At 43.9% G+C, this 15703-nt stretch overlaps 1 protein-coding gene across 4 annotated transcripts in view; it reads right to left on the reverse strand.

Annotated features, from left to right (window-relative positions):
* The window catches only part of DRD1 (dopamine receptor D1), a 57986-nt gene that overhangs the window by 20828 nt on the left and 21455 nt on the right, over positions 1-15703 (reverse strand). For all 4 annotated transcript variants that reach the window (XR_013930261.1, XM_080400762.1, XM_080400760.1 and 1 more), the window contains exon 2: positions 1-15703. This exon is cut by the window's left edge and continues 20828 nt beyond it; it is cut by the window's right edge. The gene's annotated coding sequence lies outside the window, so the exon portion shown is untranslated.

The following is a 15703-nucleotide window of genomic DNA, read 5'->3' on the forward strand; positions in this document are numbered from 1 at the left end:
TTCCTTTTAATGCTTTTGATGATTTCAGATAGTTATGTAAAAATCTTTAATGTCACATATAAAAAATACACAGCATGAGACACATAGTTCTTTATTCTTGCATAATCTTGCGGTGTTATAAAATAATTGTTCAGTGGAAGATACAGGTACAGTATAAGGTACAGAATATATCCTGGAAAAGATTCATGCCAACCTTTGGGTTTTTAAAATGGGATAAACCTCTGTGTTTGGATACCCTGGGACAGCTGCAGGAAGCTGATGTTTCTACACTTAAGTGAAACCATCCTGGAAAAGGCTGAGAATTTGCCTCGCATGAATTCATATATCTTGGGCTTTTGCAGATACATGAGACCAAAAGAGTATTAAAAACTGTCCCATTAATCAGTTACGAATGTGTGCACAGTAACGGTCATTCCCAAGGGCTATCAAGGAAGTAACCTGATACAAATGAATTTTCTCTACTAGCTACATTTTCCATCTGTTCATCCAGCAAGGGACAGGACTCCTTTTCCTATCGAAATTTTCTCTTTTAGACTTAGGGTAAATACTCCAGTGACATGACAGCCTCTTATTCTTCCTTTCCGTCCATTCACTGGCAACACATCAGGGTCCCAAACCCTTCAGAGCAGCAAAAGGTGAGATTAAACACAGGTTCAGAAGTTAGTTTCTTCTCACTCATAGATCAAGGGAATTTGTGTTTATTGCTGATGCACAAAAGATAAGGAACTGGGCAACTCAGGAAATATCTTATAAACAAAAGCTGTGGGTCACAAACATAAAAATAAAAAATCCACCAAAGACTGCATCTTTTTAACAGAGATTTTTCTCTGTTCAGTATTTCATAAAGTACGCACACACAGCTGGGAGAGCAGCGTTTCCTTCCAGCACAATGCCGGGCACATCAATTCATGAAGGCCAAGATAAGCACCTTTAGAACTGTCTCCCCTGACATCCTCGTAGGCAAGCTCAGGAAGCACGGGTTGGACAAATGGACAGTGAGGTGGATGGAGAACTGGCAGAATGGCAGGGCTTGGAGGCTGTGATCAGCAGCACGGAGCCTGGCTGGGGGTCCGTAGCTCACGATGCTCCCCAAGGGTCAGTGCTGGGTCCAGACCTATTCAACTCATTCATCAATGTCCTGGATGAAGGCACTGCGCATCCCCTCAGCACATTTGCAAATGATACAAACTGGAAGGAGCGGCTGATACCCCAGGAGGCTGTGCTGCCATGCAGCGAGACCTGGGCAGGGTGGGGAGCTGGGTGGAGAAGGACCTAATGAAATTCAATAAGGGCAAGTGCAGGGTCCTGCACCCAGGGAGGAACAGCCCCAGGCACCAGCACAGACTGGTGACCTGCTGGGGGGCAGCTCTGCGGAGAAGGACCTGGGAGGTCTGGTGGGCAGCCAGTTGCCCGTGAGCCAGCCGTGTGCCCGGGTGGCCAAGGCCAGTGGTGTCCCGGGGTCGTTAGGAGCAGCGAGGCCGGCAGGGGCAGGGAGGTGATCCTCCCCCTCTGCTCTGCCCTGGCGAGGCCACGTCTGGAGTGCTGTGTCCAGTGCTGGGCTCCCCAGTTCCAGAGACAGGGAACTGCTGGAGAGGGGCCAGCGGAGGCTACAAGGATGATCAGGGGACTGGAGCATCTCCCTTGTGGGGAAAGGCTGGGAGAGCTGGGCCTGTGTAGCCTGGAGAAGAGAAGAACAAGAGGGGACCTTATCAATGCATGCAAATACCTTAAGGGCAAGTGTCAAGAGGATGGGGACAGACTCCTTTCCGCGGTGCCCCGTGACAGGACCAGGGGCAATGGGCACAAACTGAAACACAAGAAGTTCCATCTGAATGTGGGAAAGAACTTCTTTACCTTGAGGGTGACAGAGCACAGGAACAGGCTGCCCAGGGAGGCTGTGGGGTCGTCTTCTCCGGAGACATTCAAAACCCACCTGGACACAACCCTGTGCAGCCTGCCCTAGGTGACCCTGCTTGAGCAGGGGGTCGGACTGGATGATCTCCAGAGGTCCCTTCCAACCCCGACCAGTCTGTGATTCTGTGACTGTTTCAGGAAACTGCTGTTTCTCTTCCCCTTCTGACAACTCTTCTCTCTGGCTCTCTGGCTGGTTTCAGCCCTTCCACCCTCTGACCCACATGATGCATGGTGGTACCTCTGTAGGTCTGCACGTGCTGCTGGCAGTACCCCCCTCTGTCCATAACCACCCATCAGGAGAGGGCAGCACACTCTGATGTGGCTCGTGGGAACTGGTTCTTGTTGAATTGACCAAAAGTATGGTAAGAGTCACCTAAACGCAGATATGATTAAATACTTTTTTAAAAATTGACTGTTCAGTGTGAAAGCATTGCTGGGTTGAATCCAGCTGATCAGATGTATCAATCGATAGCAATGCTGCCTGTCAGAACGACGAGGCACCACTCTAATTACCATCGCTGCGTAGGTACAGGCTGCCTACCTACTCACTGCAATAACATTTCTCAACAGGACCCTTATTTAAAAAAAAAAAACAATTAAAAAATTGAGGCTTTTCTGTGGAGGCATTCTCATACATTCCTATAATAATAGTATACATAATACATGTGCTCTGTTGCTTCATTTTCTTTCCTTTTACTTTTGATAAGGTAGATTTACTAAAATCTGAAATTTAAATATTTATACTGTAGGCTTTTTGATTAGCATATTTTGAAGCTAATCATAATAGGGCTTAGATCACTTAGTAGATGTGCCAGTAAAATGAATAATGAATTCAGTGACAGGGATGAAGAGGAAAGAATGAAAAAGAAATAATTTGAAACTGTGAAAAGAATAATTCCTGTTACATGGGGACAGACCTACTCAGAAGGGTAAAAAGGAGATTGCTCCTGCTCCCTTTCTAACTCAAGGAACAATCTTTTAGAGAATACATTTTTTGAATGTTAAATGTCTTAATCAAAAGTTAAAAACTTCCACTAAATTAGTTTCCAAAGCTTCCCTTAACTTTAATGGGAAAGGATATATACTCTTTGAATATATGGTACAAAGCTGATCACCAAAAGCACTTAAATCATGGTTTGAAACTTTACAAATGGACACCATTGTTGAGAGGTCTAATACCAGCCTTCTGCAAGTCCAAAACAGATCAATAGAATTGTACTGTTATCGTCTATACATATATATTTTATATTTATATGATCCTGATCTTTTGGACGTCTTGTTTGTTTATTCTATGCAGCCATGAAGGTCAGAGTATTATTAGGAAGCCAAAACTGATCCATTCACATGATTGAAAGTACTGAGCTGTGAAAGAAATGCCTGGCATCATGTAATTTGTCACCAAAAAAAAAAAAAAAAAAAGGTGATAAAATTGAAAACTAAAATCACGCAGCACTTTTGCTACTGTGTTTAAGAAAAAGATAATAATATTTGGGAAAGTGCAGTAGATGTTGTGGACCTCAGTATCATTTTGGAGATAGCGTGATGATGTTGGACCTTGAGCTTGCTACAGCATGAAGTGAAAAATTTCAGGCATGTTCTGTAGCGTGACTGGCATTCACTACAGCCTGCTTGGACTTACGCCCCTTGCAGGTACCAGGAAAAGCCAAGGCCATGTATGAACTATATTTAGTTCATATATCAGCAGTTAATGGGAGGTGGTCAAGCTCGGGGACACCGTAAATGTTTCACTGCCATACAAGATCCTTGGCTTTCCACTTTGCAGGATTTAATATGTGGCTTCTGTCAAGTCATTCTGGCACAGACAAATAAACCTTTAGAGTTTGGTTTCTCAGTGAAGTATCTTTTTCATTAAAAATATTGAAGTAGGTCTTGGGTTTCCTCTCATTTTTCCTTTATTCCTTCACTTATTTGCTGTCCAAATTAAGTTTAAAATTCTGCTAGCACAAATTCAAAGTCCTTTATGCTTCTTAGGTGGGGTTACAACAAAACTTGACTTGCAAAGACTTTCCAAATTACCTCAAAACTTACTAGTGTTCTTTAGAGGAAATTACATGTGGGAACTTGGAAGGTGAAAGTATGTACTAATGAACTAGTAACTAATGGCCTAACCCAGCAGATGAAGACCATGTTGTGCAAGATTTGCACTCAGCATTACAGCAAGTCAAAGAAAAAATCCACCATTTACATCAACCAAAACCATTCAAAAGTATGACAGGCAAACTCATTTACTTGGTTTGGCTAAGAAAGCCAGAAACAGAAATTTTAAAACTAGGGAAAAAAATGTTTCTGACATTTTCCTAAGAAAATCCCAGAGGTTTTTTTCCGTGAAAAACATTGCATTTAGAGATTAATTTAAACACATTTTTAAAGGAAGGAATCATCCCGAAATGAAGCAAATGCATGAGTGCATTGTTAAAGGGTCAAAAGGAATGCAATTTTTCAATCCAAACATAATTTTTATTTGGCTTTTCTTCCATCCAAATCGTATTTGTAACATAATTAATGAATGAATTTAACCAGGCTGATGAGCCAGCACAGTGGCAAGCTCCCTTTGGAAAGCCAGTTCATTTCTTTTGGCAAGTTCAGGCTCAGGAGCAAACTGTAGGCATGATTCTGCCAATTTTATGCCTATACAAGAATAGATTTTTGTATTGGTGTGATGACCTGACCTGTGGTTGGCTTTCACCAGATCCATTGCTTGTCATCACCCTTCTTGCAGAACTTGCTTTTTTACCAGCTGGTTGCCCACATGTCATTCCCTCACCTATTTCGCAAGCCAAGCAGCTCAGATCTATGTTGGACCCTGGACCCACTGCAGCCCCTCTGCATTTCAGCTGAGCTTCAGGTCCATTGAGAAATCCTGGACAAATGTAAAAATCCATAAATTCTTCCTAAACAGAATTTGCAGTCAGGAACACAGGCGGTGTTGCCCTGCCATGTTTCATGAAGCCCTTCATTGGAAACTAGAAGTACAATTATCTTCCCAATGAGGAGGAAATCAAATGATCCTGTATTCTTAAGAGATGCAAAACATTAATTTCTAAACACTTCTTTCTGTAACAATATTCAGAACATAGCTTGGATCTACTTAGGAGACCAAGGTGATGAGATGATTATGAAGTTTAATGGAATCTGGGCACCCAATTCCCTGAGGCTTCTTTGACAACTGCATTCCAAGTCATTTCCCAAAGAGATGAAGATCTTTTTAAAGCACTTTATCTAGTCTATACTCTGTATCTTTCTTCTTTCCTTTTTTTGAGGTGGTTGTTATAAATATTCAGTGATTGTTATGAGTCTCAGCAGACCAAAAATGATCTTCAAAGAACTAGCTTAGCTGTATTCATATATTTAAAAAACCCTAGGACTTTCTTTAAAAGAAATATTATATGTATTTCTGAATGTCTGTAGCTAGTGAAAATAATGTTTTACAGCAAATAGTACTTCCACTGAAGAACAAAGGAGCAGAAGAAAGGATGGGGAGACTGAAGTAGTGATATATGTTCAAAGAAATCTTATTATGGAACTCTTAAGAAATACTTGTCTATCCCAACACAAAATGTTATTAAACTAAATTTGTTCAAGGGTTGATTGTGCAAGATAATGAGAGAACTAAGACTCCACTGAGACAAATCAGAGGCTGGGTGTTCTCAATCCTATCTATCATATGTCATCAATAAAGGGAAAGGCCAAGCAGAACTGTTACAACAACCCTGAAACACTGTGGTTGTACTCACACCTCCGAAGGTGAATTATCTGATGGGCATTTTGCTTAGTGCATTTCCAGCCTGCTGAAAGCAGGAGGCAAAAAAGCTCTTTAAAAAATGGCAGGTGTCAAATGGAACGATTCCAGGACAAAGTCAGAAGTGTAGGAGACAAAATCAAAGTATGGGTTTAGCTATAACAAAAAAAAAAAAAAAAAACAAAAAACAAACCCACACATTATAAGATTATCCTTCCTGTATCTTTGTGTGTGCTTATCATCAGAACTGTCGCCACACAGAACCTGGGTTATCCTGATCCACATACTGCCCATCACCAGCAAAAGCCAACACAAAGGTCCCGACACAAAGACCTTCCCCATTACAGGGTCACCAGCAGCAACAGCTTTTCCAGACCCCTCAAGGAACAGCTCAAATATTTTCTGGTATCTTTTCCATATCCTTTGTGTGTGCAAAGACAAACATTTCTCTCCTGAAGCATAGGAATCCTAGCATGTATTTCAGTCCAAAATGTAGTTTCACTCTGGCTTTTCAACCTATCACTTGCACAACTGTTGTGAAATGCATGCAAGAAGTAACTTTGACAGTATGTGGTGTGTACATTTCAAATCAGAAACACAAGAGTTAATAGTTCTACTGCAAAACTGTCAGGAGTTCTCAAACTCTTCAATCTGAAAAAACATAGATTTAGAAACCACTGTGTGCAGCTCAGCGTGCTGTGTTAGCGAGGAAGACCAAGTGGGTGCTGAACTCTGTCTTAAGTCTGCATAATAACGATCGGTTTACTCAGTTTTGCCTCATGGTAGGAAAAAAGTGGAACACGCCACTTGAGCAATACCCACAGGGTAATCAATCACTGTAGGAGAAGATTGAAAACAATCTGGCCTCCCACAGTAGGTTCAAAGCCACCAGCACTGTTTATGGCACATTTTATGCATCTGTTATTCCATAGTGGGAAGCCATTCAACAGATGGTTTCATTTTCACTTACATTAGGTATATCATCAAGCTGTGGGCTTGTTTGTAACAAGCAATAATCAAGTTTCAGCTATTAAAAAAAAAAAAGTGTATTTATGCCACCCAAGTTTTCATTACAAGTTTGCTGCTACTTTAATGAGATATAAGGTTTCAAATATGCAAGGACCCGTGCTGGTAGGGACACAGGAGGATCCAACCCTCCAAGCCAAGGCCAGGGCTCCAGTTCCTCGTGGTTTAGCTCTGGTGACAGTAAAAGCAGGCTGGGATGCTCAGAGTACCTCCTGATCCAATATTTCAAGTATTTCCAGAAGCTTACCGTAAATTTTTTTTTTTCTCCTGGTTATTCACCAGGGTCAGTTAGAACACTTAGGAGGTGTAGCGACTGGAAGTGAGGACCATCACCTGTGAGTGTAAGTGGAGAAAGTGTTCAGCATATCTTAATTGTGTTTATTTAGTGTTTGAAAAAATTATTTCAAAATTATTTGAGAATTGAAGGAATTAAAAATGCTTCCACTAGGTATTCAAGAAGGAGATGGTATAAACACTAAAACGTCATCATTATGGACAGTTTGGATTAGTATTGTGTTTCATGCTGGATTTGTAAGGTCACGTTAACAATGTTAACACTTCTTCATGTCATACTTCGTCACTGAAACAGTGGGAACAATATAATGAGACCAATACAAAAATAGAGAACTACAGACAACTCTAACCAGACCTGAAGCACAATTCTTGAACACAAAATGTTTACAGAACACACTTTTCATATTTTCTGTTTATCCCCCCACCAAAAAAAAATTGTTTTCATTCCAAAGTGCACAATAACACACCACAAAATTTCAGCACTTCTTTTCTTCAGGACATTTTGCATTTTAGCCAGCCCTGTCTCCATGGTACAGTTTGCCCTTGCTCTTCCTCTGTCCCTTTATTATTTGAGGCACATCCCAGTGTTATTTGAGGAGTGCTCGGGTCCTTAATTCTTCCTCAGAAAGAGATAGAAGTAGATTGACAGCAGAAAATTGAGTGTGAGAATTTAAACCGATGAACGAGCTTTAGGGATAATGCTAATAATTTTTTCCCTTTTCATAATGAGACAGAAGATCCATCCTTCTTCTTCAAGGCTGCAACATCACAGACACAGGAGGGCAAGGTCTCACGCACCTCCCTAGCAACTCTACCTCTGTGTTTCTGTTTTGGGGATAAAAAAGTTCCATCTCCACGACCTGCCCAGCAGATCCCCTTCTCACCCGAGCTACCAGCTGGGTGGGCAGCTATGGAGCCGGTTTCCTTCCACATCCAGATGTGACCACTGAGGACAGAAATGAAAGCGCTGATCTACTGAAGTGACTGTTAATCAGCAATTTAAACAAAAAGGGCTTTCAGACAGCACTTACCTGGGTTTAGTGTCAATTTATGACTAAGGCAGTGGCTTAGTATTTGAGAACCGTTAGCTAGGTCATAAGCAATTAAATGCATACAGCTGAACAACTTTACCAAAATTCTAATTATAATCATTAATGAAAATGGAATATTCTTGGTATTCCTATAAACCCCAAATTCCTTTGGAATTCTTGCCAAAATTCTTGTTCTCGATGACAGTTGCTTAAGGGAATCTTTTGGGAAATTATTCCCTACTGCCAGCAGCTTCCCACCTACAGCATCCCTCTGTTCATGTAGCACGACACACTGAGAAGTTTCCAATCCACTGCTCACTGATCAGGTGTTGCTTGGTTCCTTTCCATCATGTTAATTTCTTCCCAAAATAAAGAATCCATATATAAATTCCGGGAAAAGAGTTCTAACTCTGATGAAACAAAGTTATTTTATGTTAACATTTTAAGCAAGTAAATGATTTGCACATAATAGACGAGATGACAGAGCTGAGCTGAAGCAGTTTCTGAATGCAGATGTTTCAAAAGCGAATGTAAAATAATCTTGGAGTGAATTTGTGGTGGCTTTGGGGAAAAAAGTGAAACATTTCTGACAGTGATGGTGTCAGTATTTTTCTTGCATTGTTTTCTCTTTTTCTTCTTGCCATTAGCAAGTTTCACCCAAGGTAATGATTTTCTCTGCCTGAAGAAACTGACAGATAGGCACTAGTGAAAAAACGTGAAAGATGCACAGATATGGGGACATGGCATTAAAAGGGACCTCCAGAGTGGTGGAGCCCAGCTGCTGCTGCAGGCAGAAGCATCATGCAGCCACTTCCAGGACCTGATAGAGCTGCTGAGATGCACTCAGAGCTTTCATGTGCATCTCACCCACATCACACCTCAGGAGCAGATGAGCTCTCCCAGAGCCACACCATCCTGAGGGTGAGACCTGTAATGTCCTGCTGAACTTCTCACATCCATGACCTCTGTGTACCAGCTTCTTCATGAGCTGCTCTTTTCAAATAAACTGCTTCCCCCCCTACCCTCTCTCCAGGTTAATGCATCTCTTAATGCATGTGTAGACATCTATCCCACCTCCCCTCAGCACTCATGGGGGAGTGGAAGCACACTGGCTTTCAGCAGGCTTGCTCTTCTCTCTTGACCAACCTGGTGGACCTTCTCTGCACCTCTCCCAGCTGGCCTCCCACTCCCTCAAACCATCTCACCTGACAGTTTTCACTGGGTCAAGAATTCTCCCTTTGGAGCAAGTCACTCTGGTAAGCTTCCCGGCGTGTTGGGTTTGGGAGATTTTTTGGCAACGTTGCCTGAAATGTTCAGTTCTGTTGGAAAAACTGTTGGTGTTCTTCTATGATGTTTCCTGGGCTGCTTGCCTGGAAGGCTCTTCTCAATCTCACACTCTGCCGGTGGGGAAGGAGGGGAGCTGACAAGCCCTGGGGAGGCAGAGGAGCTGGCAGCGGGAGCAGGGTGGGTGGAGGAATGCTGCAGCGGGGTGCGAGGGAGGAGGAGGAGGGTCTGCCATCAGCCCCCAGCAGCCAGCCTCGTAGACGCCTGCCAGCCTCACCAGGAGCAAAGGCCTTTATGAAAACCTTCTAACCACTTGGCTGGCATGTCAAAGGAGAAGAAATAGGAAAAGAAACCTATTTTGGTGTCTCCAAAGCAGTCAGAGACTCACTCAGTACTGCTGATGCAGAAGATGACAGCTTTTTTATCTGGAGCAATCTTCCATGAGACTTTTTTCCTCCATCTCCAACCAAAACTCGTTGCATCAATGCCCTCTTCCCTCTCCTCACATGTCACCACTCTCCATTTCCTCATCTCATCTTCATGTTCTCATCTTGTACTAAAACACCTCTCTTCTCTCTTGCCTGCTGGTAAAGCAGGTTATTTTTATTTCTCCCAAAGGTGCACATCATAGAAAATCACAGTCCAAAGCATCCTTTCTCCTGCCTTGTTGGCTTCTCTAACCACAGTTCAAGCAGCTCTAGGGGAACAGCCTCCAGACCCCGCAGTCTGACCTGTGTTGTCACCTGAGTGTATCCTCTGGATTTATTGCTCATGGACACACTGTAAGCACCTTCTGCTGTCTCAGGCAATGCTTCCATATCACTGACAGCACATTTCTGTGCTGCTGGATCACCCAGCCATGTAACATGCTTTGGATGAGACAGGGACATCCAAATGCTTTGGACAAGGTGCTAAGTTTCTCAAAGCCCAAGAAATCACATTTTCCCAGTCTTGTAGCTGTGTGCTTTCTCTGCATCTCTCTTTCCTTTCTCCTTCACAGGGCCAGATTTTAAAAATAGTGGTTTGATTTGCATTTTTTTTCTTGCCAAGAACATTGTCACTGAGACAAGGGCTGGAGATTTCCTTCTTCCTGGCTATAAACTGACTAACATGTTTCAGGACCAACACATTTCTAACCTGTGCTTTCTCACAGATTTCTGTAGCCATCTCTTCCAGCCGTATGTGCAGAAGGAAAAGCTGCACTTAAGAGAAACTATGCATTTGGAAAACAACTTGCATTATTCCCTGCTTCTTGGCTCAGGATCCAAGGGCTTGGCTCATCACTGCACTGGCTGCAGGGTCAAGGAGGGGACCGAGCAGCCTGTGACAATGACAGCAGGGCAACACCCCCAGCTAGGGATGCAGCCCCCCAGTACCTGGGCAAGAGCTGAGCGGGTCCAAGCGGCCACAGCCAGGGTCAGCCACAGTCCAGAGCCCCGGGCAAGTGCATAGTGATGGGGCAACTGCAAATCAAGCCATAAAGTCAAGGGACAGGTTTGGGCATAAGACCCCTGCAGCACAGCACAGGCAAGGACCGAGGGGCTGAGCCAAAACGAGCTCTGTGGCCAGCACAGGGCATGTGGATGGGGGCCCAGCTGGGGCTGCCCAGGGCACCAGAGCCTGCTGGCATCCTCATGACCCTGGCTGGAAGGGACTGTAGAGCAACATGATGATTCCCTTGTCCTGCAGCCCACAGCACCCTGACTGCACTGTTGAGCATCACCACGAGCGCTTACCCCAGAGCAGCTCCCAGGAGCTGCTTTGCCCCAGCCAGCTGGATCCTTTGTAGCAGAAACATTTCATTCTTGAAACATTTTTGGCTACACTTTGCCTTAAAAATAAAATGTACAAAATCAATCTGTGTTGCAATATTGAAATCTGACAGCATCCCTCCGCACAGGGCAGCCTGGTTATTAACACAACCACTTACAGCAATTATACCACCTATCTCTAGAAGCAGTGCCATAGCCATCGATACAAGGTGAGATAAAGGAACACGAGCAAGTTTTCTCCTTAATTCATGTGGGACACATGGTAAGCAAGTTTCTGCAAAGAAATGGGTGCACTCAATGCCTTTGCAAATACATCTTCTGTGGAGCTGCAGGTAGTGAGTATGAGGCCCCCTCTGTCAGCTAATGTTAGAAGAGGTATGCAAAGCAAAAGATTTCTGTTTCAGGGCAAGGAAATCATTAGCAGACTTCCAGCGACACAGTGGTGTAAAGCAGAGGTGAATCAACCTTGCAATACAAATTCAGAGAATGACCAAGCATGTTAGGCTAGTAACAGGAAAGTGGCAATTCATGACTATCTGGGCAGTTCTGTGTAGCCAAGATGCCTTCCGCGTGTGGACCAGTGCCTGGGGAGGAGGCACACCAGTCATCCATCTCATGGCTCTGTCACAAGTGTGCTGTTGGCAATCATCAGACACGAAATGCTTATGGGATGGCGTCATTCTTCATGACGACTCTGTTACTGAACTGTTATTTCCCTGCAAAGCACCTGTCCCAACATGCCTGTTGACATATTAATTCATGGTTTCATTTGTGTGTTGACTTAGGAGAACTTTCTGAGAAATGACGTCCTGAAAGACTTCATGGGAAGAGCTAGGGGACCGCAGGCAAGAGAGTACATGTTATTTTATTTAGTGGAAAAAATAAAATATGCATCAAAGCAACTTCATGAAAGTTGTTAGGATGCAGCTTAGCTTTAATTTGTATGTGTAAGATCGCAGGACGCATTTCTACACTGTCACTTCAGTCACATCATTCCATCATTGTCATCACTCATTATTGGCAGCTTTGAATATTTGATTACAACCTCACACATACATGTAGGCCTACCAGCAGGCTCTGATGTCTTGGTATCGTCACAGCTTAAGCAAGATCCTTCTCGACCTGTCACGGATCCTAGACCTTTAAAGAAAACTCATGTAGTTGCAGTTTGAAAAGGGTAAATTGTCTGCTGTCAGCTCACTGCTTAAATCAGTGGCAATCATGTACTTTATCTTAGTGGCAAATTTTGTTAGGTTTCTTTATATAAGCAAAATAGAAAAGCAAAGATCCGGCTCTCATTGCTTAGCAAAGATCCAATTAGTATGGAGGATTTCTCCCGTTCTGCTGAATTTCTGTATGAGCAGTTAACTGCCTTCTACCTCAAATTCTCCTTCAAAGGTAACAGATAGAGAATATTTTCTCCTTTTTCTTGCCTTAAGCTGGTTTGCACTGAATGATGTACATTGCAAAAAGACTGTTATTTCAGCCCAGGAGGGGCTGAGGGGAGCTGGTGGATGAAAGGATAAATTTTTAGACATTTCCTAAGAAAACTGTGCTGAAAAGGACAATAAAAAAGGTACGTTACAAAGAAATTTGTCCTCAAGATGTTCTGAGTTCTGATAAAAAACAGGTTTTGCGTATGTCGTTGTTCAGTTAAAATGGACAAAATCGCACTCGATATATTCAGGAATCACTGCAACTGATTTTTGTTAGAAATGAATTAGCCCTGACAGGGCTGTATCTTGCCCAGATTTTAGTGATCTATGCTGCTAAAAGCCCTGTTCTTTGTCTGAGCTGAATCGTCCTCAACAAATACTTTAATCAACCTTGGAATATAAACCAAGAAGTGATGGGGATGTGACTGGATGCTGTTCTGTATCCTCACTGAACCGAGCAGCCCATCACACTGTTCTGGCCACTCTATGGGCTTGCTAACATGATTAAAGCAAAACCTGGGCATTAATTTAGTGGGTGATATCGGTGTGTGGGGAGAGGTCAGAGATGCATGCACGCTGAGCCCAGCTGCTGCAGAGGACCCCGAGTTCAACAGCAGCTGCTCAGTCCCAGAGAGGGAGTGATCCTCTGTGATAGCTACAGCTGACAACGGGAATTTCCAGGGCAAATGTCAGGGCAAACTGCCCCTGTTAGCACGCTGAGCACAACAGCAGAGCTGCCTTGTGGTAACGGAACATACAGATGTTTTAAGTCTCCGTTGCAGGGGAGGGGGGAGGAGGGGGGGAGCTCCGTGCATGCACAGCAGAGGAAGAGCAGCTGATGAGGAACAGAGCTTTGGGGAGAGAAAAGCAAAGGTGATCTTTGCAAGCTCTGTGGACCCTCCTTCATCTGGCTGATAAACCTTGATGCAGTCGGGCAACATAAGCAAAGGAGCTGAACTGGGGAAATGCTGTTAGTCAGGACGGGACTGAACAAAACCCTCACTAACAAGCCTTCAGGTTACCTCTAAAATAGCCCACTTTTCATATCTGATGTATTCATAACGTAGATATTATCTAAAGTGATAGCTCACTTTAATCTTATGTTACTCTGAAACTGCAAAATTTTCTTTCTTTTACTTTTCAATTTTGGCTCTTTCCCTTTATTTTTAAATATATATTAAATTTACGGAGGTTTTACTTTTGCTTGATACAGCTTTGAATTTGCACTTGGGGCAAATAACGATGCTGACACTTAAACAGGTCAGAAAATGTCCTGTGAAAACGTTGTTTGGAGAACATCACCTTCCAGCTGAACATCTCAGAAAACCAGCCCCACTCTATATTTTCAGGGACATTCAAAAATACTCAGATTTCAGGTATTTTGCATTTTGCTGCATGCATTCCACATGTTTTCCATGACACACTTAAAAGATACTCCTGAACCTTTTGAATGAGTTAATGCTCTTTCTTCTTTTTGTGAGAGACCTTCATTTTGTAAGACAAAAGGTTTTAAAATTCTCTTTTCTATTTCAGGACAATAGTCACACTAAATAAGAACTCGTGCTTTTATAACCAAATGATTTATCTTTGTATTTTCTGTGGGAGGAGAACGTCTTCATCCAGACTCAGAGCCTGGAATCTCATAAAAATTTCCAAAGAAGTAAGGGCAGCATACATAGGAAATGATGCTTTTTATGGTGGTTTTGCATGTATAGGAGGAAAAACGTCAATGGCTGAGACCACCCCTAGCCCATCCAGCTGTGTTTAATGCATCGTTATTAGAGGGGACTTTGACAGAAGGAAGGAGCAGATGTGGAAGGAGCAGAAAATGCTTCAACTCCTACAGCACCAGGGGTTTGGGGTTCAGAGCCCAAGAGAGAGCACCTATCGCTATTAGTAGCCTAGATTTCAGGGCCACATCTACTTCCCAGCCCAGGGATCGCCTGATTCAGAGCCACCTCTACCCAGCCCCAGCTCACCAGCATAGCTTTGCCTGGTGGCTTTTAATATTTGAAAAAATAGCAGGAGTTATGTAACATAGCATATTCTCTTTGAAACACTCAGAGAAAAGAACAAAACAAAAACAAAAAAGAGAAAAAGCGGGGTAACCTTTTACTTTAAAAGGCCTTTGATACTGGGGGGAATTTTGAAAGGGGTTAGGGTTGAAGCATTTGCTTCACATTAACAAGTCTTCTCTGTGGGTCGGGGTTAAGACAGCGGTGATTTTGCTTGGACCTAATGCTTCTGGAGAAGGGGAAGAGCAAGTTGCTGCCCTCAGCAGCGCGGCTGGACCTCTTGTGGGCCAGCAAGCACAGAACCTGCCAGGGCTTCCCTGGACCACCAGCACTGAGCTCCCGGAGCAAAGGGTGGGCTGGGACAGAGACCTTCATTTCATTTAAAGCCCTTGCAGAGTTCTCTCTGCTCAGCCTCCCAGTATGGGAGGTCTAATACAGCCAGGGAGAGAGGCACGTTCCCTGCTGCACCCCGGTGCACTGCGTTAAAGACTTTGTCCCCCCGAAATAGCAGGGGACATTTCTAAACCTTCCTGGGGAGCCACAGGCCTGGCTCCTTTCCGCTGGAGCCCTCCTTGTAACCCCGTCCCCGTGCGCGCAGAGGGGTGTTCGGCCTGCTGGGAGGTGAAGGCTGCGAGAGCCTTGCTGCCGCTGCCCCGGGATGCTGCTCGGGAAATTTCTCCCGTTGTGTCACCGCACAGCCAGTCCCTCCTGCCTGGAGCGCAGGATTGTGACATCCCCAGTGCCAAATCTGAACAAGCCACAAAGTAAATCAGCTCTGAAGTCAATGTAAAAGATCCGGAGCAAAGCCAGCATGGGTCAAGTAATAAAAGAATACAAGAATGCTCTGGGTTTTTTTATTTACAAGCTAGACTAAATTACACTGTAGTAAGGCCAGAGCAACCAGCCTTACATCTGGATGAGAATTTTATCTCAGCCCTCCTAATGAGAACATGGTGGGGGCTGGAGCAGTTAGAAATCTACCCTCAGGCACCCCTCCACACTCCCCCTGGCTAGCAGCCCTGGGCTGAGGTCTCCGGTGCTCCGCACAGCCGCCCAGCTCGCCTGCTGGCTCTCTTCTCCCGCTGCAAATTTTCCAGTTCCTCTCTGGAACGAGCATCATCAAATGTCTGTTTGCCTGACTCATTCCTGCCTGGAGAGGATGACTGAAAAT

The sequence above is a fragment of the Falco punctatus genome, assembly GCF_963210335.1.
Source record: "Falco punctatus genome assembly, chromosome: 8".
Classification (NCBI taxonomy): domain Eukaryota; kingdom Metazoa; phylum Chordata; class Aves; order Falconiformes; family Falconidae; genus Falco; species Falco punctatus.